The 23,131-nt window shown below is 41.6% G+C and overlaps 1 protein-coding gene across 1 annotated transcript in view; it reads left to right on the top strand.

Moving 5' to 3' along the window:
• HS6ST3 (heparan sulfate 6-O-sulfotransferase 3) overlaps positions 1 to 23,131 on the top strand; it is a 331,816-nt gene that overhangs the window by 1,426 nt on the left and 307,259 nt on the right. The gene's annotated exons all lie outside the window — the stretch shown is intronic.

The raw sequence follows: 23,131 nt of genomic DNA, 5'->3' as shown, positions 1-23,131 counted from the left end.
GCTGTTGTTGGGTCTTGCAAAAGGTCTTGTCTGGTTTTAAAATGGAAAAATTGTCAGATGGGTAATCTCGATACAAGGTAGCTCTAGGTGATTCAGTAAGTTTTGGGCTTTGTTCTGATTTACTTACCATTAAATCAGATTTCCAGGCTAATATTAGATTCTTTATTTGTGTGATAGGTTTTGAACATATGTATTAAGAAGTTAGGAGCTGAATTCTATCCTAAACCTTTGCACTATAATGATTGTAACTTCAATACCTGTAAAATATTTAGAAAAAAATACTTTTTTTTTAAATCCTGTGGTTTTCCAGATAACTTATGTTCTCTCATTTACTGTCCATCTTAATTTTACAAGTCTGCAAACCTTAAATTTTCAATAGGACCACTCACACATTGTATTTTGTCTTGTCATTTAAAAACAGGTACAGTCTGTGACATGTAGACTCATTTTCACAGGGCCTATTCATCAAGACAATAGGGTTGATTATTGTTGTTGAACAATTTGAAGATTACTTGATGTGACTGTCAAAGGCCCTCCCATACCGCAAAGCTAGTCACATTTGGTGTGACTCAGGACAATTTGAATTTACTGTTGATGGCTGTGGACTTGGACTGGACTTGCAGAATACTGTTAAGGTTATTCATGCAATTTTGTGAAAGATGTTTAGCTGAAGATAAAGCGTAAAGATTTGTGTGCTAGTGGAAGAGAGATGCTGTGAATGGCTTCAAGGACACAATAACTTGGTGGTAACTGTATAGCTTTAAGGAACATTCAATAAACTTGTAATGTAAACCAGGGAGGGGAGGAGGAAGAGTAATACTTGTAGAAATGTCTGAGACAGAATCTGCCACTGAAGTCCCCTTTTCCTGTCTCATGAAGCATATTAGTAGGTAAATAACAGAGCATTAAATTGAATTGCAACGAACACAAATGGGCGGTAAAATTGGATTAGTGGCTTTGGTACTTTTAAGTAAAAAAACATGATTATATTAAGTAAATCTAAAACTTTGAGTTGAATTACAGAGCAGGTCGTAGTGGTTATTCAGTGGATAATTAGTAATTATTTTGACCGAAGAAAGATGTGAAGTGACATTTTGCCATTATAGCTGAATGTTTTTTTTAAATTTTTTTGTTTACTTAGTGAATGATTTGGTTAGTGTGACACTGCACTTCTTGATTTGTCTTTACATAAGTGAGAAAAGTGCTGTGAATAATTATTTGTTGCATGGTTCTAATACTCCTTCCTTCTTCTATTATATCCTGTGCTGGGCAGACACCTTTTCATTTTTCCCTTTGTTTTCTCTTTATAATCATGTAGCTTGACTTACATTTTTCAAGGAGCTGTAAAATGAATCAGATAACCCCAAAGTATGGATTGTCTCTGCTGTGAACGTCTTTGCTCCTGGTAAAGTTGGAATCAAGCTTAAAATACTTTGCTGGAGGACTGTACTATTAGAGGCATGCATCTTAGTCTTTTTTTTGAAAGTGTCTGAACGGAGAATTGAGAATGAGGGGACTGTATGCCTAAAATAAGCAAGAAACGAGCATATGAGTCTAAAGTAAAGCATAGTGATTATTTTTAAGTCCTCCTTTAAAGCTTCTGAATGTATTTGAGGCATTAAAGCTTCCTTGAATAGCTCAACTTTTCTCTTCTGCCTTCCAGCTATGGAGTCAGAAAACTAGGCTAGGCTAAATTGGTTAAATATCTGACAATGAATTTTCTTTGTGGCTAGGAGGGCAGCAGGACAAACCATATTATGAATTTGGTACCAAGGTGTTTGATCTGTTGTGCCTTGTATTTGATGCAGTAAGGATGATGTTAAGTGTATTTTGCATTTCATTTTTTTCCTCCTCATAGCAGGGTGTTAATATAATCTGTTCTTTCAGATCTCTATATATGTAGCCTATCTTTCACTGCACGGAGGGAATAAGGGATTTGGAGTATAAAGCTCTGCATTCTGCAAATTTGCTTCTTAGAGGGCTGGTAATGTTGTAACATAAGTAAAAATTAAACAAGTGGCTCTTGGAAGTATTTTCTTTGCTATTTTGTTATGAGTAAGTTAGATTAAATGCTACCTTTTAACACAGGTCTTTAGAAGAGTTCATGAAGAAACTGGAATTCATGAGGGAAGGGGCTAGGTGGTAGGGAAAGGAGGGAGTGGATGATGGTCCTAAGGGTCTTAGAAGGTGTGTGAAGGACTCTCTCACCTCAGCCTGGGTTCTTTGTCTTTCGTGGGCAGTGTGTTTAAAGACATTTTACTTCTGAAATCTCATCAGGGTTTTGAAGATACTTTATCTCAACTTTTCCTATTTCTGATGTTTACATTTTGAGGTCTCGGGTCCCAAGAAGGAACACAGGGCAGAAGTTGCTGCTGTGCCCCAGCAATTTGAACTCTTTCAAACCCAAGCGCTAGCTCTAATTTTGGTGTCACTGGGCCTTTACCTCTCTGTGACTTAATGGTATGAAGCGTGCCATGCCCTTGGCCTAGCTTAGGTACTTCAGTATGAAAAGTTGGTTGTTTTCGATGAATTGGATGCTGTTGTGAAGTTGCAGAACTTTTTTGTTAAGAATCAAAGTTATTCTTTTGACTACTTTAAAAATTACTTTAAAAAAAAAAAACCCAACAAAACAAACCAATAACTGTAGACTTCATTTCTTCAGACTTTTGCATATGTTTTAATTTTCAGGATGTGAGATGTTCTGCTGAAATACCTGCTTAAGTGCTATTTAGTTTTTCATACCTGTGTGCAGATTTTACTTACAAAAGTTGATGTCTGGATAGTGAGGTTATTGAGAAGGGTATGCAGCTGATGCATTTTTAAATTAAATTTTTATTAACGTAGTTTTCAGCTCAACATTGCAAATAATTAGTGTAATTAAACAGGAGAGTTATTGCTATGCATTGTGTCTACAACTTGGGTTATTGAGTCTGCCTTACAAAAATGGTTGTTACAACAGCAAGTAACTGAGACTGGCACAGAATCTTTTTTTTTTTTTTTTTTTTCCCCTCTAATAAGTAACAGTCTTTTGTTTTCTTATGTATTTATTTTCTCTGCCCTCTCTGAAAGTCATTGAAGTTGATGATGCTTGTGTTTAGCTCCACCTCTGGAACTTGGCTTTCCTTCAGAGGTGCCAAGAAGCTGAGACTGTGGAGCCTTAGCCAACGTTGCTTGAGGAAAGGAAGGGAAGAGAAATGTTGTTAGATGTCTAACCTGGGATGCCAGGGAAGAGTTGGTCTCAAGTCTGACTGAGTGGTGTTAAGCTGTCTCTGTAGACAGTGGGGAGAAACTGAATAATACAGGCGGTCCTTTGGAGGTTCTAAGACATGTCTGAGACCTGCTGAATTGTCTTCTGGAGGGGCAGGTCTTCCTTTCACCGATTACAAGGGAAGCATGGAATGGCTAATCAGGCCTTGATGTCTAAAACTAGATGAGAAGAATTCCACATCTAACGTTGCAGCGACATTGTCCAAACTGACTGTCTGCCTCTGTTAGGTTACCAGGTAAAACTTGGTATGTGAGGTAGGGCTTGCTTTGCCTCTCTACTCTCTGTGTGAGGGATTGAGAGGGGACCTTAGAAGTCCTAATCAAGGCACGTTTTCTCCCTTGCTGGTGTGCCTGCAATATCATTAATAATTATTCATTATTATTTATTATAAGTTTGATTAAACTAGGAAGGTAATCTTTTAAACTACACACTTGAAAGAACACTGCATTGAAAGTGTTGTCTAATTTTCTTATATGAAACAGTGAAATCAGTCTAATTGTGTAAACCCCATGAGCTTTATTATCAGTGCAGGTTAGTCTTCAAAACTATTGATTTTCATTAATTTGCTTCCATTATACTCTCCATTTCCTCATGTCTGTTTAACTTACTGTGTGCTCCATTTTTCTATGGAAATATAAATCTGCAGTAAACCCATGAGTCATGGAATTGGGAGGGTTGAATAGGAATTATTAGTAGGATTCCTTTTTCTTCTTACACAGTCCTTTATTTGACTACTGAGTGTTTTTAAAGCTCTAGCAATAACAGAGTGTAAGATGGACTCTGTTCTTTGCAGCCATGGTAACTAGGATCATCATAAAAATGTAAGAGCATTTAATTGAAAATTAAGACTATGCTGAAGGTAGTAGGGAGAAGAGAATAAAAAGCCACAAATGTTTAAACTGGAAAAAAAAGCACAAATTCTCTACCATACCTTGGTATCTTCTACTGAAATGAATGTTAGAGCCAGTAAGCTCTATGTAGGTTTTGGGTTTTTTTTTCTTTTTTTTCAATAAATGTAAGGAGCAACAAGGATTAAATAATTTCCTGAGGTCCTGCTACCGACAGTGTGGGTGTTTTCCTTCCTTAACTGTCTCTGCTGTTGGATGCTTTAGAACCTTGGTAATCTGCTCAAGGGTTTCATTGTCCTTACTATTGGAAAGTGGTGGTGTTTCCCCCAGTGCTTAGTGTGAATCTTACTAACTTCAATTTTAAGCCCATTGCATCTTCTGTCTTTTGAGAAACTGAGAACAAATTGATCCCCTTTTCTCTGCAGTAGCCTATTGGGTCCTTTGGTTCTTAGGAAGTCCTCTTTCAACCTTCCCTTCCTAAAACGTAACCAGATCCAGCTCATTCTGTAGTTATTGTAGGCCATTCTTAATTCTTTGGATTTTTGTCAGTTGTTTTCTTGAAATATGATGTTTCATTGGGGGTACAGTATTTTGTTTGTAAGTGTAGCACAAAGTGGAACAAAAAAAAGATTACTTTGCTTATTCTGAAAGTTGTGCTTGTGGTTGTACACTTCAGTGATGTTTGCATATTTTGCAGTTGCTTGACATTGACTGTTCAGCTTGGGATTTAGACACTATTCATTTTCTTAAAGACTACTACTTATATTTCCCATTGTCTTTTTATATGAGCTTTGTGCTCATGCCCCCTGTATTTCATTCTTCTGTCAGTTTCTTTAATTTGTAAAATTGATTTAAACCTTATTTTTGTCCTTCCTAGCTTTTCATCATTGGCATATTTAATAAATGTGTTTTGTATTCAGCATCCACTTTGTTGATGTAAACACTGAATAGAATTAAATCCCACTGTAATAAACCTTTTGTTTGATATACTCAGAATTGCTTTCCAGGGAGTTCTGCCCCTGCCACATCATATTTTTTTTTTCTAGACTGTGTTTTTTCGGGCTTATGACACTAATTGGAAATGTTGTCTAAAGTTGTACTTGTTAATTTTTTTTAAAAAGCATTTCCTTCCTGCTGTTCCTATTCAAAGTCAATTACTGTATTTCAGAGGGAAATTAGACTGATTTGATCCAACTTGATTGAGACAGTAATACTGTCTGCTAATCTTCTATGTGTTTAAAGAGAACTTGTCTTAGAACTTCTGGCAACAACTAGCAACTCTCCTTAATTACTTTTTGCACTGTACTCATCTCCTGTGAGTTTTCCCCTGCCCAGAGTAGCAGACAAATGATTGATGCGGACAGAACTTTTCAGGATCGGGATTGTCATAGCTCTGGAAAACTTTTGACCCAAAGATAAGTCTTGTCTTCAGACTTTTGAAGCTGCTGCACTAAACCTCAGCAGGTTGCCTTGCTGAGGACTACAAAAATGACTGGAACTCATGTTTACTGTTAATTGCTAGTATTGATAAAACAGTGGTCAGCACTAATTCAATCAGGAATTGATTGTTCTTATTCACTCATCATTCTAACTTACAGATAACTGTGAAACTTAGTAAGTTTTGAGACAGGAAAGTGCATGTTATGAAAGTGGTCACCCAAGTAGCAGTTCTTCTAGTTGTCTGGAAGAGAACTTAAAGTGATTTACCCAAGCAAATTTGCTTGTTCCTTTCATGCAGACCTTGCTTCCTTTTTAATCTAGCTTATTATAGCATGTTGGGGTGGGTTTTTGGCTTCTTCTGGTATTTTATTCTGGAAAACAGGCTAATAAGACTGTTTTTAAAATGAAGGAGCTATTCTGTTCTTTGTGTGGGAGCCAGGCAGAGAAGCCCTAGGGGAGAAGAGAGTGGAAGTGTCAGTAGCATCCCCTAGGGCTGTACAGTGTTATAAGACATAGCAGCTGCTCTAACTCTCTTGTGTTAAGACGCTTTTTAATTTCTATTAACTAGCTGCGTAATTTAGAGTATTTTCTAATCCTCTTGAATAGGATGTCACTTAAATTCTTACATAGCTTTGGGGTATGTATCAGTTTGAGGTGGAATGTGGAAAGTTACTGTGTGAGTAGGAAAAGTTGCTGTGTAATGCCATTACACTGATAGAGATTAGATCTGTAGGCCCAGCCAGTGGCAAAAACAGGGATAAAATTGTGAGCTTACTCCTTTTTTTTTTTTTGAGAACATTTCGTGGAGGAAGAAAAAAATCTCTGCCAGCTCAGCTCTAGTTATCACAAAGAAGCTCAATGGAAAGTGTAGAGAGCTGGTTGAGCTGAACGATTTCTCCCTTCAGGTGTGTTGGCAGTTTTCATGTGTTGCCTTCTAAGTCAGCAAGAGTAAAGCATTTCCTCCCAGAGTTCGGTGCAGCTGTGGTAGTGAATTGAGCTAATAATGTAAAGACTCTGCTACTTTCTGTGCAGAATGAGACCTGATGAAAGCAAGGGAACCTGTATTCTTTAATGTATTTGGTATTGCATTCAACTTGCTGCCTGTTCTCTGGAAGTATTTATAACCCAAACTTCTAGTGCTAAACTACATTGGATGCCTTAATATTCCTGGTTGCCTTAGACAGTCCCTTCAAAGTTCTGTTATTGCTGAACAAGGTTTTCAGATACTGTGTAGGAGGCTGATTGTATGAATTAAGGGTATAATTTGGACTGCCTATATGATAAAATGATTCAACCTTGAAACAACTACTGATTTGGGGGGGGAGGGGGAATAACAAGTAGTAAAACTTGGGGTTTTGTTCAAGATGGCATGGATCTTCTTTTAGAACAAATTCTCCAGTGGCAAAATCAGTAACTCTTGAAATACTTGTGGTCTGTTATATGAGCAGTGCTCAAGATCTCAATATGTATTGACTAACAAGTATAAAATGGGTTCTTGTAAGGATAGGGCCTTTTATTTTCAAGCTCCAAGGACTTTGGTTCTGCTATGAAGCTTACTGTTAGGTGGCCTCATGTATATTTCTATAAAGATCTGGAGTTTGTCCTACAGCTTGAAGTAATTTTAGAAAAAGCAGGGGCGGGGGGAGGATTGGTTTTTAATTAATGGTTTAAACTTAATGTCTTAAACTTCCTTTTTTCTTTAAAAATTAGTAATCTGTTAGAAAATGGTTGGCTTTCAGACATAGTAGAAGTGTTGCATTAATACAGTTATATGTCAGTTGTGAAGGTGTAGTAATGCAGGTTGAAGCGTGGCTCTGAGCGTCTGCAGACTGATAAGAGATGCCAAACACACGGGCTTAGTAGTGGAGAAACTTTCAGTGCCATATGAAAAATAATGTTGGGATGGGGAAAGCAATGATCAGATGCAACTTCAATTTCCAAAGTCAAAATAGTGAAGGATTGGTGAAACAAACCATGATATTCATAACTGACTTGAGAGTATACTTCCCAACTCTGAAGTAACTTGATGTTGATGAGAATGCTGGCCGCATTTTTCTTTTCTGGTGGTGTTTGGTAGTGGAAGGAAATGGCCTCTTCAGGACATTTGAGTACATGGAGGATCTGACCTCTCTGAGACCAGTTACTTTCTGCAAACGAATAAACTTGAAAATGAGTGGAGTGAAAGGAGGAGGCGTACTTCACAAAACACTAATCAAAAATCAATTTTTTTCAAATTCTCATCTAAAGTCTAATAATGTCAATGGAAAGAGTTTGCTGACTTGGGCACATTATGCTTTTAAATGTATGTTAAATTAAATTTTAGAGGTAGTAATGTTGGGAAAAGCTTAATTCTTTTTTTTTTTTTCTTTAACCAAATAGCCTATTTCTTGTTTTTTGAGCAGGCTTTTGTTTAAGTAGCAGATACGTTTGTACCTCAGTGTTTGTGTATCTTCACACTCGAAAGTAGCTACTTGCAATTTTTGACTTTATTTCCATATATCTTTGCACACAGACTATGGCTGAGAATGTGGGGGTGGGTGGAATAGCAACTCATGGTGTTTGCTTGAGGAACTCCTCAGAAAAAGAGAGGAAAGAAGAGAAGCAGTGTAGGAATAAGCTGTGAGCCCAAAGTGAGAAGACAGCGTGGCTCAAATGACATTTGGGAGAGCGTGTCAGAGTCCTTGCTGAGGTCAGTGCAAACAACATCCGCTGCTCTTTGTCTGTACAGTCAGTCCTCTCATCGTGGAAGGCAATTGTGTTGGTCAGGTACAGTTTGCCCCTCGTAGCTTTGTGCTGGCTGTTCCAAGTCCTGTTCTGCTTCTTCATGTGGCTGGAAATGGTTTTCAGGGACATTTGCTCAATCACCTTCCCAGGGATGGAGGTGAGACTGACCAGCCTGTAGCTCCTTGAGTCCTTGAAGGTAAGTGTGAGGCTTGCTTTTTGTTTATTGACAATAAGGAGAAGAACTATAATGGAGAAGATGCTGCAGCATGCTGATGTAGATATTTTAACTAGTCCCTCAATTTAAGAACTCCTTGAACAGGATCAGAAGCTATAATTATATTAAATAAAGGAAGGATAGAGGCAATGATTTTTTTCATTGTCATCATTACTTCAGTTTGTCGAAAGAAACAACTTACTACCAGCAATAATTTTTTAGTGTGTTATGATATGTCCATGACATCCAATGTAAAGCTGGCCTCAAGCATGCGTTGTAAATGTGCTCCTTTGTACATTTCTTTTAAGACTGGAATGGTATGTTTCCCTGGTGCCAGGGAGAGTCCACTTTTTCTTAAGCTGAGCTTAGTAGGTAAAATAGAACTTGAATAGCAATTCAGTAAATAAGAGGTGGTCGCATATTTGCCTTTTTTGTTGTTAATATTTGGACTCCTAGTGTTCTGTAATATTTATACAGTTTCAGGGTATGTTGAGTCAAACATTTTTATTCAAATTATTTTTATCCAGAAAGCTTTTATAGTTTTCCATATTCATATTGCAGGCAGTGTTCTTCAGAGCTCTTTAACTTCCATCTACAATGATAACTTTCTTTTATTAAACTGTTCAGAGTTAAATTATAGTGTAAAATCTCAATTGTCATGTGTTAACATGAAATAACTTCCCAGAGTTTACAATGAAAGAATATAACTGTCTTGCCTTTCTTTTTCCTATTCCAAAGTTGAGTTATGGGATTAAACTTTCAATATAGGTACGATTATTTTGTGCAAGGTTCAAAGCTTCTGTATAAAATCTTCTGTAGGCAAATACAGAATCCACAAAAGAAGAACAAATATACAGGCAAAGAACTGGTGTTTATACCTTTATGTTTCTTTTAAGTGGACTATAAATACTTACAAACACTAAGTAGGAGACATCCGGAAGATGTGATCTTCAAAACTCTTTTTAATCAGTCTACTTAATTAAGGTACTGGGGAGAAACCTCAAATAACTATTTTGTGTGTATATGTGTGGTTTTTTTACTACTTAACGGGGTTTCTTGTGAAGTAAAGGTTTAAAGTCCCTGTTTAAAGACTTGTATCACAAACTTCAGCTCAACTGTGTCAAAATGGTCATGCCTTTTTTTGACAAGCTTTTAAAACCTGAAAATGCCTGTTGAAATAGTTTCCTCCAATTAGAAAATTTAGCTGCCTCAATGAAAGGAATAACCTGAGCATAGCTTTTCCTAAAAGGCCCAGGTCCTCTGTAACACATTACCTTTTTCAGCAAAGTCTTTGTTTTGATATCCAGTCTCCTGCATCTGTTGTCCAAAGCTGGCAGGTCAACGAGCATGTAAATGTATGCTGGGTTTTGCAGCACTGTCTCCGAGTTCTGCAGATTATTTTGTATTAGTGCATAGCTCTTTTCCTTTTGATTAAATTGCCAGATACATGACAATGGGAGAAAGAATCCCATTGTGATATGGGTCAGTAGCAGGCATCTAAACAGCTGCTGGGCATTGCTATAGAGTAATAGTAAAACTGATGGACTGTGTCTGACAAACAGATTGACTGGGAGGCTTAAGTGCGGCCACACAGAACTGCAGCTTTGATTAGGAGAGCAGTGGGAATGGTAGATGTTTATCATTCTTGCTTCATGCTCTGCTACTTGTATTTCAGTCCATTATCAGGTATTTCCAAAAAAAATATTAAAAATAAACCCAAACGAAACATAAAAATTAAGTGAATTAGGAAGTATTCATAACAAGAAGGTCATTGTAGTTGCATTGATATTTTAAACAAAATTACAAGTTGTGTATCACTTCAGGAGTTAAATTTGGTACTATATGACTAGAGGATTTTCACTTTGTGCCATATGTATAGATAACAGAAGAGCTTAAAAGGACAAGGAAAAAGGGAAGTTTTTCTTCCACAATGACGCTTTCCGTTTTTTCTGTAAAGATGCCTCCTATTTCTTGTATTATCCAGGTTACATTGTATGCTTTTGACTTACCTTCTTGTCAGCCTGATGTTGCCCATTCTCCCACATGGCTGTCCTTCCTATCTTGCCAGCTCTTTTGCTTTTGTTTTATATCTTTTTCTTGTGTGACTCGCATCCCTTTTGCATTGTATCCGCTTGCTTTGCGTACAGGAAGAGCTAGTTGGAGTTGTGCTCATCTCTGCTCAGCTTGTTTGGCAAGCTGCAGGCTTGAATTGTTCAGCCCTGTTGAGCTTCTCTGCCCTTCTGAGGTTCAAAGGGGCTTTTGGATTTTTAGCTGTTTGGCCTTGCAAGGGCTAACAGAATTGACTACTTTAATCTGTCCTAAATTCTTTGGTTTATTGTTCCCTCTGTTCCTAGCAGTACACAAAAACTGATAAGGAGAAATAACTGTTCTCTTCTCCCTACCTGAAAAGACAGGGGACAGAAAAAATGCATTTCTGTGTAACTCCTCTGAGTTTCTGTCTGCTCCCTTAAGCTGCTGCTCAGAGGGCTTTTATAATCATTTCCCTTTTGATTTGTATTCAGTTCCTCCTAGGATGTAGTATTAAACAATTGCAAGTTGTCTCTATAGTGCATGCCTCAGTCTTTTGCTTTTTTGATGTCTTGGTGGAGAAGGTATTTAAGATTAGTGTTGACAGAGTTGGTGGAAAAATTTCGTGCTTTACCATCAGCTGTTGGTTGGCAGTACTGAAACACAGGTCTGCAGGGTGGGCCACCAGTTTCATCCTGAGGCAGGGAGGTGGGGAGTCCTTCCTGGCAGGTGAAGGAAGGTAGATAAGTACTGGCTTTGTCCCCCTGCCACAGAGGGAAAGAAGGAAGATTACTAATGCTTCTGTAACCTGGGGAAAAAATGTGATGGTTTGATGGGACTAGAAAGGTATGAAGTAAAGAGGAGAGTTTGGGTACAAGTAAGGGGGGATAGCCCTGGGGTACACAGAGAGAAAAGTGATTTCATGATAGAAGCGATAAACAAGGAGATCCAAATAGAACATCTTTTTGTATCAAAACACAGGAATGCACACAGCTCTATCAAGTCAATTTTCAGCAGGTGTTTTGGCTCTGTAGTGGCTTGTTCAATCTCAGTAGTCAAATTTTAATTTCTCTTAAATTTTTGAGAGCTAATTTTAAGCAGTTAGCTTATGCTTTCTTGTTATCTTTTAATAGAGATTTATTTGCTTTCTACTTCTTGAATTCACATCTAGTATCTGAATTCTAATTTTTTTTTTTCATTGCAATCATGGGTTAGAAACTAAGAGAAACAGCAGCTCATGAAAAATGGTAAATGTCTAATTCCAGGACCTGGAGCCCCATGAACAATGTGGTGTATAAATGCACAGAAGCTGACTTTATTATGTGGTTGTTCTCCTCCCCTTCTTTCTCTTTGGAGCCCTTTCATTCTCTTCTGGCCTTTTAGTTGTATTGTTCCCTGATCAGCCTGGTGCCTGCATGGTAGTGGCAGTGGCTGCAGCAATGATTGATGTGGAGACTAAATTGCTAGACACAGTTAGTGAGTATTTCATGGAGCAGTTACTCTGCAAACCTGAAGATGGAGAAGCAGTTTTTTATGTGGTTCTGGCCATTGCGTGCAGGATCTGGTTCAAAGTGTTAACTGTCAAACAGTTGTTCTGTAGAATGCATTTACATGTCTTACAGGATCAAACACTTCTACCTCTCAAAATTCCCTGTTTGGGGGGTTTTGGTTTTCAGAGAAAACTTCTTAAAATGAAAAAGCATATTGAAGACCATTTATAAAAGTAAAATTCTTGCAAGTGGCATGGGAACTACTTGAAGATGCTGTGTGGGAGGCTTGGAGAAAATGCATGCACCCATCAGATATAATAGGTCCAAAAAGAAATTGGTGTGGCATAGCTAAACAGCAGGGTAAGAGAGGTAGTTACACAAAATAGTTTTCACCATTTTTTTTTTTAAAGGTCAAGTTTCATCTGCAAGAGCAAAGTACAAAGGTTCATAAATTCTGGCAGGATAAGGTAAAAATGCAGTACAGCTAAGATAGATGTTTGAGGAACAATTTGCGGAAGGTATAAAGTTAACCTTTTTGAAGTGCACTGGGAACGAGAAGCCCATTAGAGAATGTGTAGGACTAATAGATACCTCTCCTCCTATTCTCTGATTGGAAATAAAGCTCTGTCAAAAAAGAAGCTGTTGTTTTACCTCTTGCATCTCTGCTCATCTTTGAGCTTTGAAGAAGTTCTGATCTGGAACCTTTCATTATGGAAGATGTATCAAAGGATCTCTCTTCAAACTGAAGTGTTGGTAGAAGCAATTATGGAATAAGTTTAAAAAAAAAAAAAAGTGGGGGGAAAAAAAAAAGGCATAAACCAGATGGTATTTAGAGGTGCCAGTTGCCAGAACCAGATGGTATTTAAAGGTGCTCAAGAATTAAACAACCAAACTACTAAACGTGGATGTGACCTCTGCTTAAAACTTGCTGTTTGGAAAATTTGAAAGTAATTTTTAAAAAGACCTCTACTACTTACCAGTAAGCTTAACATCTGCAATGGGAAAACTAGGAGTAACTATTACAGGGAATAGAATTAGTGGATAGTTACCTAGTACAACACAGTGGGAGGTCCATGTGGCTTTTGCAATAGGAAATCATGCTGCATGTTGTAGGATTCCGGAAGGGAGTTAAAAACCATGTTCACAAGGGAAATCTGGTGGTCATAGTCTGCTTGTGTTGCCAAGGGCATTCAACAAGGCATTCCATCAAAAACTGTGGGAACCTAAGCTGCTATCAGATGAGAAGAAAGGCCATGGCACGGGTGGAGAAATATTCTTCCTCTGTTTTATTTTTAAGGTGTTCATATATTTATTTTCTAAAATGCTGACAAATAAAGGTAAGGGGATATCGTCTGGAAAGAAGATGAATACTAACATAATGATACTATGAATTGTGAAGAAAAAGCTGACTGTGAGGACTTGCAGGAAGATGTTTTTAGGTAAGTGCTAAAATGACAGTTGGCTTGCTTTGTTGATAAATGTGTAGTGATGCATACAAACCATCCTAGTTTTACTTACACAGTATGGGCTCTGAGATGACATTATATCCCTCCTCAAGAAGTGCAATTCAGAGGATTCAAGGACCTACAGGTGGGTTGGTTTCACCTCCATCCCTGGGAAGGTGATTGAGCAAATTTCCCTGGAAGCCATTTCCGGCCGCGTGAAGAGCCAGAAGGTGACTGGGAACAACCAGCACAAAGCTATGAGGTACAAACTGTGCCTGACGAACACAATTGCCTTCCATGATGAGAGGACTGGCTGTGCAGACAAAGAGCGAGCAGTGGATGTTTGCATTGACCTCAGCAAGGACTCTGACATGCTCTCCCACAGTGTTATTTGAGGCACACTGGTGAGACATGGACTAGGTGACAGGGCGATATAGTGAGCTGCCTGTCGGGCTGCAAGTGAGGGTGAGTGGCCATACGAAACGCAGCTGGTGGCTGATTACTTGTAGTATCACTCAAGAACTGACAGTGGGGCCAATACTGGTTAAAGGTCTGTGTTAATGACCTGGATGATGGGACAAAGTCTGGTCTCAGCAGGTTCATGGGTGATCCCAAATTGGGGATAAGAGTCAATTTCCAAGTGGGAGTGTGTAGACAATCAGAACCAGACTCTTTTTGGATGCATATTGAGATAGGACAATGAAAATGAACACCAGTTGGAAAATGGGAAATTTCAGCTAGAAGAAAAAGCTCTTTTACAATTAATGTGGTCAAACACTGGACGAGGTTGCTCAGAGACACTGTGGCATCTCCATCCTTGGAGTCACTCAAAATTTCTGGGCAAAGCCCAGAGCAACCTGCTCTAGTTAGACTGACTTTTGAGCAGGTGTTTGTGCTAATTGACTGGAGAGATCTCTTCTAACCTTATTAATCTGATGCTTAGTATTCAGGGAAAGGCAGGAATGACTTCTGTGCCGACATTTTTTTAAAGGGCTAGGTTTGACTGGCTAGGATAAAGACTGCTGGGTGCTCAGGGAGTTAGAATTATTTTATGTAAACTGTAGGTCACATAGAACAGATAACCAAGGGGTGTCAGATAAATTGGGAAGTATCAGGTTCAAAGTAAAAGGAGGGGAGCCTTCCCACTGTGGATGCTAAAAGTTAATCTGGGTTCAGATAACAATATTACACCTATAAAGGTCTGTCAACAGCCTTTAAATACACCATTTTGGGAAATCCCCAGGCTATAAATCTTTGAAAGCTGGATGAGTACTTAGGGTAAACTAGATGTTGTCCTTATTGGTTAATTTTCCTATTAATCATCACTTGCTTGTCAGAAGCAAGGATACTGGATGTTTGGTCTGGGCCAGTATGTGTTAGGGGTTTGCCAATTCCAGTTGCTCAATGGAGGCAGGGCTGCTACAGCTCCATGTCCCCAGCTCCAACCAATAGCGAGGCTGAGCAAGTATTCCCAGTAGGCACCTGCACAAATACATGTATATAACATATGCATGGCCAGTCACAGAGAGCAGTGTAGACAGAAAACACAGCACTCATGCAAACACAAACAGTACCAATGACCTTACCCTGTTCCCCTCTCTGGCTGATGAGGATAAAAGTCCATTAGTGGGAAATGTATATACATGACATGGATCCCTCCAGTGGCTGGCCTTAGGCACTGTCTGTTCAGGAGCTGGCCCCTGGATCCCCAGTCTCACCAGCTGCTGGTAGCTGAGCCCCTGAGGCCTGTAGCCATGTGCCAGTTGTTGGTACAGACCCCCTTGCATACACCAACACAGACACACACCTCTCGGTTGGCCCCCAGACCTTATGGTCTCTCCAGTAGTTGGCCTGGAGCTCCTGGCCCCTCTAGCAGCCAACTCCTCCAGTTGTCTCGGACACACACGCCACACACTTACAAATGTGTCTCTTGGTTGACCATCAGACCCCACAGTCTCTCTAGCAGTTGGGCTAGCTGGACCTCCTGGTCCCTCCAGTAGCCAACTCCTTCAGTTGTCTTGCTCACAGATAAACACCCTAGATTTACGGCTGCTTGATACCTGGCTCCCCATTCACTTAACCTACTCTTGGGCTAATTTGGCTTGGTACTTGCTAGCAGTTACACACCGACAATACGTATCCTTGCTCACTCCAGTTGCTGGCACCACAGACACATGGGCCCTATGACCTGTGGTATTGCTCCAGTTCCTGAATGAAGATTGATTTTTCCCTTATCTGAGATACAAGCTGGTTAGTAGTGCATGTGAAAATGCTTTTAAGTACAGTGTTGCTTTTCAGTGGGTGGTCTCTTCAAATTCAAAGGCTGCAGATGATAAAGCTGGTCACCATATCTTCTTTGCATAATTTTTTCTGATCTCAAACCTTTTTCTGGTCACAATCTTGGGAAAGGATTCCAAATGAAGGACTAAAAATTTATTCTTAGATCTTACGATACACTTTTTTTTGCATCAGTAGCTCACTTAAACTTAAGTCTTCTAGAGCTGAAATCCTGCTGTGAGGAGAAGAATCTCCTCAATGAGAAGTTCAACAGCAGTATCTTTTTATTGAAAAACTATTAGAGTGGGCTTTGCCTTTTTCTTCTATTTGATTCAGAACAGATTAATGGTCTATGCACTTTTCCAACAATATAATGCTCACAATTACTGTTGATGCTTATGTGACTGCGTTGCAAAGATATAACTGCAAGTGGTGTAGAAGTTTATGCTGTAAACTAACTAGCTTTATCTACTGCTCGTGCAGCAATGGTGGCAAGCCAGGGTGTCGTGGTTTAGTCCCAGCCAGCAACTCAGTACCACGCAGCCGCTCGCTCACTCCCCCTACCCCGATGGGATGGGGGAGAGAATCGGAGGAGTAAGAGTGAGAAACACTCCTGGGTTGAGATAAGAATAGTTTAATAATTAAAATAAAATAAAGTAAAATAATAATAACAACAATATAATAATAATAACAGTAATAATAATATACAAAGCAAGTGATGCACAATGCAATTGCTCACCACCCGACAACCGATACCCAGACAGTTCCCGAGCAGCGGTCGCTGCTCCCCGGCCAACCCCCCCCAGTTTATATACTGAGCATGACGTCATATGGTATGGAATAGCCCTTTGGTCAGTTTGGATCAACTATTCTGGCTGTGCCCCCTCCCAGTTTCTTGTGCGCCTGGCAGAGCATGGGAAGCTGAAAAAGTCCTTGACTAGCATAAGCAGTACTCAGCAACAACTAAAAACATCAGCATGTTATCAACATTCTTCTCCTACTAAATCCAAAACACAGCACTATGCCTGCTGCTAGGAAGAAAATTAACTCTATCCCAGCCGAAACCAGGACAGTATCCACCCCTTATTCTATACCATCTAAGTCATGCACAGGCCCTCCCCTTTCCAATGTGTTCCAATTAATCACCACCACTTTCCCTATCTTGATATACACACAGATATCATTCCCTTCGTCTATGGCCCATCCCTCTAAAATGTCCATTGAGTTCATTTAGTCCATGACTTTGGGTTCCATCTGTCATCACAGTCTTTCAGAGCAGGAGAGGTGGTGTGCAGTGTTGGACTGTTGCATGCTGAAGTCAGTTCTCATTCCAAAATGGTTTCATCAAAGTTCATTTTCATTAAGCTGGGCAATTCTTACTGCAATACCATTGATGTGACATATAGCAATCATAATATACAGTATTATATACTTAATATTAACCTACTATATTATTATATTAACATGCAGTTAAGAGATAACATATAGTTAAGAGATAACATACAGTATTATAAAGCAATTAATATTATACAATTCAGTTCATTAGCTATTTTCACCCAAAATCAAATTCCCTTGAGGTACACATTGGGCTTCCCCATCCTTTCGCATCACCCACCAAGTGCACCCAGGTCCTTGAGCAAAAGCAATCCCACGAATGGGTTTGCCTTTGCCAGAGGGGGACGTAATCCAGACTGTCTTCCCCAGCATATTTTTCATGTGCACTACAGGAACTTTATCTCCTTCTACAGTACGTAAAAGTTTTGATTGGGCAGGGCCAGCTCGATTGGCAGATCCCCTGGTGTTGACTAACCAGGTGGCTTTTGCTAAATGCGTATCCCAATGTTTAAACGTCCCACCACCCATTGCTCTCAGGGTAGTCTTTAACAATCCATTGTATCGCTCAATTTTCCCGGAGGCTGGTGCATGGTAAGGGATGTGATACACCCACTCAATGCCGTGCTCTTTGGCCCAGGTGTCTATGAGGTTGTTTCGGAAATGAGTCCCGTTGTCTGACTCAATTCTTTCTGGGGTGCCATGTCGCCACAGGACTTGCTTTTCAAGGCCCAGGATGGTGTTCCGGGCGGTGGCATGGGGCACGGGATATGTTTCCAACCACCCAGTGGTTGCTTCCACCATGGTGAGCACATAGCGCTTGCCCTGGCGGGTCTGTGGGAGCGTGATGTAATCAATCTGCCAGGCCTCCCCATATTTATATTTCAGCCATCGTTCACTATACCCAAGGGGCTTGAACTGCTTGGCTTGCTTGATTGCAGCGCATGTTTCACACTCATGAATAACCTGTGCAATACTGTCCATAGTTAAGTCCACCCCTCGATCACGAGCCCATTTATACGTTGCATCCCTTCCTTGATGGCCTGAGGCGTCATGGGCCCACCGAGCTATAAATAATTCACCCTTATGTTGCCAGTCCAAATCCACCTGAGCCACTTCAATCTTAGCAGCCTGATCTACTTGCTGGTTGTTTTGATGTTCTTCAGTGGCCCGACTCTTAGGTACATGAGCATCTACATGACGAACTTTTACAACCAGGTTCTCTACCCGGGCAGCAATATCTTGCCACAATGCGGCAGCCCAGATTGGTTTGCCTCTGCGCTGCCAGTTGCTCTGCTTCCATTGCTGCAGCCACCCCCACAGGGCATTTGCCACCATCCATGAGTCAGTATAGAGATAAAGGACTGGCCACTTTTCTCTTTCAGCAATATCTAAAGCCAGCTGAATGGCTTTCACCTCTGCAAACTGACTCGACTCCCCTTCTCCTTCAGCAGTTTCTGCGACTTGTCGTATAGGACTCCATACAGCAGCTTTCCACCTCCGATGCTTTCCCACAAGACGACAGGACCCATCAGTGAACAGGGCATATTGCTTTTCATTTTCTGGCAATTTATTATACAGTGGGGCCTCTTCAGCACGTGTCACCTCCTCCTCTGGTGATATTCTAATGTTTTTTCCTTCTGGCCAGTCCATGATCACTTCCAAGATTCCTGGGCGACTGGGGTTTCCTATTCGAGCCCGTTGTGTGATCAATGCAACCCACTTACTCCATGTAGCATCAGTTGCATGATGTGTAGAGGGGACCCTCCCTTTGAACATCCAGCCCAACACCGGCAGTCGGGGTGCCAGCAGGAGCTGTGCTTCAGTACCAACCACTTCTGAAGCAGCTCGAACCCCTTCATATGCTGCCAGTATCTCTTTCTCAGTTGGAGTATAGCGGGCTTCGGATCCTCTGTATCCCCGACTCCAAAACCCTAGGGGTCGACCTCGAGTCTCCCCTGGTGCTTTCTGCCAGAGGCTCCAGGTAGGGCCATTCTCCCCGGCTGCGGTGTAGAGCACATTTTTAATATCCTGCCCTGCCCGGACTGGCCCAAGGGCTACTGCATGAACTATCTCACGTTTAATTTGTTCAAAGGCTTGTTGTTGCTCAGGGCCCCATTTGAATTCGTTCTTCTTCCGGGTCACTTGATAGAGAGGGCTTACGATCTGGCTGTAATTTGGAATATGCATTCTCCAAAACCCCACAACGCCTAAGAAAGCTTGTGTTTCCTTTTTGCTAGTTGGTGAGGACATAGCTGTTATTTTGTTGATCACATCCATTGGGATCTGACGACGTCCATCTTGCCATTTTATTCCTAAAAACTGGATCTCTTGTGCAGGCCCCTTGACCTTACTCTGTTTTATGGCAAAACCAGCCTTCAGAAGGATTTGGACTATTTTCTTTCCCTTCTCAAAAACGTCTTCTGCTGTGTTGCCCCACACAATGATGTCATCAATGTACTGCAGATGTTCTGGAGCTTCACCCTGTTCCAGTGCTGTCTGGATCAGTCCATGGCAAATGGTGGGGCTGTGCTTCCACCCCTGGGGCAGTCGGTTCCAGGTGTACTGAACACCCCTCCAGGTAAAAGCAAACTGGGGTCTGCACTCTGCTGCCAAAGGGATGGAGAAAAATGCATTAGCAATATCAATTGTGGCATACCACTTAGCTGCCTTTGACTCCAGTTCATATTGAAGTTCTAGCATGTCTGGCACGGCAGCACTCAGCGGCGGTGTAACTTCATTCAGGCCACGATAGTCCACTGTTAGTCTCCACTCCCCATTAGACTTTCGCACTGGCCATATGGGACTGTTAAAGGGTGAGCGAGTCTTGCTGATCACTCCCTGGCTCTCCAGTCGACGAATCAGGTTATGGATGGGAATCAGGGAGTCTCGGTTGGTGCGATATTGCCGCCTGTGCACAGTTGTGGTAGCAATTGGCACCTGTTGTTCCTCAACCTTCAGCAACCCTACAATCGAAGGGTCCTCTGAGAGACCGGGCAAGGTGGACAACTGTTTAATTTCCTCTGTCTCCAAAGCAGCTATACCAAAAGCCCACCGGTACCCTTTTGGGTCCTTGAAATACCCTCTCCTGAGGTAGTCTATGCCAAGGATGCACGGAGCATCTGGGCCAGTCACAATGGGGTGCTTTTGCCACTCATTCCCAGTTAGGCTCACTTCAGCTTCCAGTACAGTTAGCTGTTGGGATCCCCCTGTCACTCCAGAAATACAAATGGGTTCTGCCCCTCTATAGTTTGATGGCATTAGCGTGCACTGTGCACCAGTGTCCACTAGAGCCTTATACTCCTGTGGGTCTGACGTTCCAGGCCATCGAATCCACACAGTCCAGTAAACCCGGTTGTCCCTTTCCTCCACCTGGCTGGAGGCAGGGCCCCTCTAACACTGGTCACAGTATTCGCTGTTCACTTCCTGTAAATGTGAATCAAAAGTCCCCTGATCAAGGTCGGAAGTAAAATTAGCCCTCTTACTCTGTCTCGGGAACTGCTCACTGGAAACTGGAGCTGCAATTTTCCTGGGAGAACCGCCTTTCCTAATAGTTTTTCCTTGCAACTCACGCACCCGTGCCTCTAAGGTTGAGGTGGGTTTTCCATCCCACTTTCTCATGTCCTCTCCATAATCACGCAGGTAAAACCACAGGGTGCCCCGTGGTGTGTATCCTCTATATCCTCTCTCTTGAGCATAGGGACGTTGACTCCTAATGGCTGAGACACTGGTCCGTGCAGGTGGGGAGTAGGACAGATCCTCTCTGAGTTGTTGGAACTCTTGGCATATTTTTTCAGACAGTTTTTCCACAGCCGAGACACAGGCCCGTAGGGAGGAAGAGAGCTTTTCTTCGTAGTCCCGGAGTTGTCTAGCCACTTCATCCACCGTTGGTGCCTCGTCGTCTTTCCAGGCTAGTATTGCCAACGAGTTGGAATACGATGCTGGTGCGCTCCGTACCACCTTCCGCCACATGGATTGTGTGCACCTGACTTCATCTGGGTCTTTGGTTAACTGCTCATCATTCAGGTCACTGTAAATCACCTCCAGCACGCCTAATTCCCTCAGGTACTGGATACCCTTCTCTACGGTGGTCCATTTGCTTGGGCGGTATAAAACATCCTCCTTGAAGGGATACCTTTCCTTCACGCTTGACAGAAGTCGCCTCCAGAGGCTGAGCGGTTTTGCCCCTTTTCCAATTGCTTTGTCAATGCCCCCTTCCCTGGAAAGGGATCCCAGCTGCTTGGCTTCCCTACCCTCTGAATCCAGGCTACTGGCCCCGTTATCCCAGCATCGGAGCAGCCAGGTGATGATGTGCTCGCCTGGATGACGACCAAAATCTTTTCGCATATCTCGCAGCTCACTCAGGGATAGGGATCGTGTGGTCACCATCTCATTTATGGGTTCTTCCTCCTCTGGTTCTCGTGATGGCCCTGGTTCATCTTCATCCCTTACTAAACGAACTGATTTCCTTGTGTATTTTTTCTTCTGTATAGGGGCAACTGATACCGGCGCAGGTTGGTTCTCTGGTTTAGCCGCAGTGCCTGCCACTGGGGTTGGAGTGGCTGCAGTACCTGTGGTGGGTGTTGGAGTAGCCACAGTGCCTGTGGTGGGTGTTGGAGTAGCTGCAGTGCTTGTGGCTGTGGTTGGAGTAGCCACAGTGCTCATGGCTGTGGTTGGAGTAGCCACAGTGCCTGTTGTTTTGTCATCAGATCCAGAGACCCTCTCTTTCCCTTGAGGGTACTGAATAGTGTTGAACAGGGCTCTATAAGCATGAGCCAGTCCCCAGCATGTTGCAATGAGTTGTGTCTCTTTGGAGTTGCCAGGGTGAGAACATACTTCTTCCAAATACTTTACTAGTTCTTCAGGATTCTGCACTTGTTCAGGGGTGAAGTTCCAAAACACTGGAGGTCCCCACTGCCCTAGGTACTTGCGCATACGATCCCACACACCCTGCCACTCATAACTCTCCAGCCTTGGGGCAGATCTCTGGATGATATTCTTAAATTGCTTACTAACCTTTGTCAAAACCAAAACAATATTCCCAAGAAGTATCAATAGAAGTATCTTAACTGCCCAGGGATGTTCAAAATACTGAAAACTTTCTGTAATGAGGGAGGAAGCATTATAGAATAAGGTAATGAAGGTGCCATTCTGTAGTTCCTCCACAACAGACGTCTCCGAGGGAAAGGTATAATTGCTAACTCTCTCCATGAGGTGGTACCCGAAGTACAGTAATGACTTGTGTATAAAACCCAGATACAAAACCATGCTCAAGGTCAGGATTTTGATAAGGAACCTCCCAATCAAAACATCCTTAATCACTACAGAGCATAGCGCAATGCACAGACCAACACCAAGCTTTAACATGCACAGCCAAGAAAAGAACATGGTACAAATCAGATGAACTAATATCATGACCGGCAACTGTTAACAGACTCCTTAATACACTCTAGTTAATCTGTTCTTATCTCAAACCCTTCGTGCCCCACGTTGGGCGCCAAAAAGGACTGTCGTGGTTTAGTCCCAGCCAGCAACTCAGTACCACGCAGCCGCTCGCTCACTCCCCCTACCCCGATGGGATGGGGGAGAGAATCGGAGGAGTAAGAGTGAGAAACACTCCTGGGTTGAGATAAGAATAGTTTAATAATTAAAATAAAATAAAGTAAAATAATAATAACAACAATATAATAATAATAACAGTAATAATAATATACAAAGCAAGTGATGCACAATGCAATTGCTCACCACCCGACAACCGATACCCAGACAGTTCCCGAGCAGCGGTCGCTGCTCCCCGGCCAACCCCCCCCAGTTTATATACTGAGCATGACGTCATATGGTATGGAATAGCCCTTTGGTCAGTTTGGATCAACTATTCTGGCTGTGCCCCCTCCCAGTTTCTTGTGCGCCTGGCAGAGCATGGGAAGCTGAAAAAGTCCTTGACTAGCATAAGCAGTACTCAGCAACAACTAAAAACATCAGCATGTTATCAACATTCTTCTCCTACTAAATCCAAAACACAGCACTATGCCTGCTGCTAGGAAGAAAATTAACTCTATCCCAGC

The sequence above is a fragment of the Pelecanus crispus genome, chromosome 1 (genome assembly GCF_030463565.1).
Source record: "Pelecanus crispus isolate bPelCri1 chromosome 1, bPelCri1.pri, whole genome shotgun sequence".
NCBI lineage: Eukaryota > Metazoa > Chordata > Aves > Pelecaniformes > Pelecanidae > Pelecanus > Pelecanus crispus.
Note: the sequence above shows the minus strand (reverse complement) of the source record. Positions and strands in the feature narration are given on the sequence as shown.